Below are 898 nucleotides of genomic sequence, written 5' to 3' on the forward strand. Positions count from 1 at the left end.
CAGCTCTCGCTTTGGACATACAGAGATTGGATGGCCCTAAGAAGGGACCCCCTCACCCCATACTCCCGCAGCACTTCCCATAGACTGGTTGAGCATACTGCCAGGCCCCCTCTAGGATCCTTGCAAGAGTGAAGATCTGATCCGTTGTTCCACGACCAAGATGGACTCCGCATGGTTCCTCTTCAATCCGAGGTTCAACTATCGGCCAAACCCTCCTTTCCAGCACCTTGGAGTAGACTTTACCAGGGAGGCTGAGAAGTGTGATACCCCTGTAATTGGTACACACCCTCTCTGGTCCCCCTTTTTGAAGAGGGGAACCACCACCCCGGTCTGCCACTCCTTAGGCACCGTCCCGGACTTCCACACAATGTTAAAGAAGCGTGTCAACCAAGACAGCCCCTCCACACCCAGAACTTTCAGCATACCTGGACGGATCTCATCAATCTTTGGGGCTTTTCCGCTGTGTAGTTGTTTGACTATCTCAGCAACCTCCACCAGGGAAATTGACGACAATCTCCCATCATCCTCCAGCTCTGCCTCTAACACGGAGGACGTGTCAGCTGGATTTAGGAGTTCCTCAAAGTGCTCCATCCCCCACCCTATTACCTCCTCAGTTGAGGTCAACAACGTCCCATCCTTACTGTACACAGCTTTTATGATTCCTCGCTTCCCCCTCCTGAGGGGGCGAACGGTTTTCCAGAAGAGCCTTGGTGCCAACCGAAAGTCCTTCTCCATGTCTTCTCCAAACTTCTCCCACACCCGTTGCTTTTCCTCTGTCACAGCAGAAGCTGCAACCCTTTGGGCCCGTCGGTACCTTGCAACTGCCTCTGGAGCCTTCTGGGATGACATGTCCCGGAAAGACTCCTTCTTCAGTCGGACGGCTTCCCTGACCACCGGT

The 898-nt window shown here is 53.8% G+C and overlaps 1 protein-coding gene across 1 annotated transcript in view; it reads left to right on the forward strand.

The window, feature by feature from the left end:
• LOC116702285 (growth hormone secretagogue receptor type 1-like) overlaps positions 1–898 on the forward strand; it is a 17,563-nt gene that overhangs the window by 15,764 nt on the left and 901 nt on the right. The gene's annotated exons all lie outside the window — the stretch shown is intronic.

Source organism: Etheostoma spectabile, chromosome 15 (assembly GCF_008692095.1).
Source record: "Etheostoma spectabile isolate EspeVRDwgs_2016 chromosome 15, UIUC_Espe_1.0, whole genome shotgun sequence".
Classification (NCBI taxonomy): domain Eukaryota; kingdom Metazoa; phylum Chordata; class Actinopteri; order Perciformes; family Percidae; genus Etheostoma; species Etheostoma spectabile.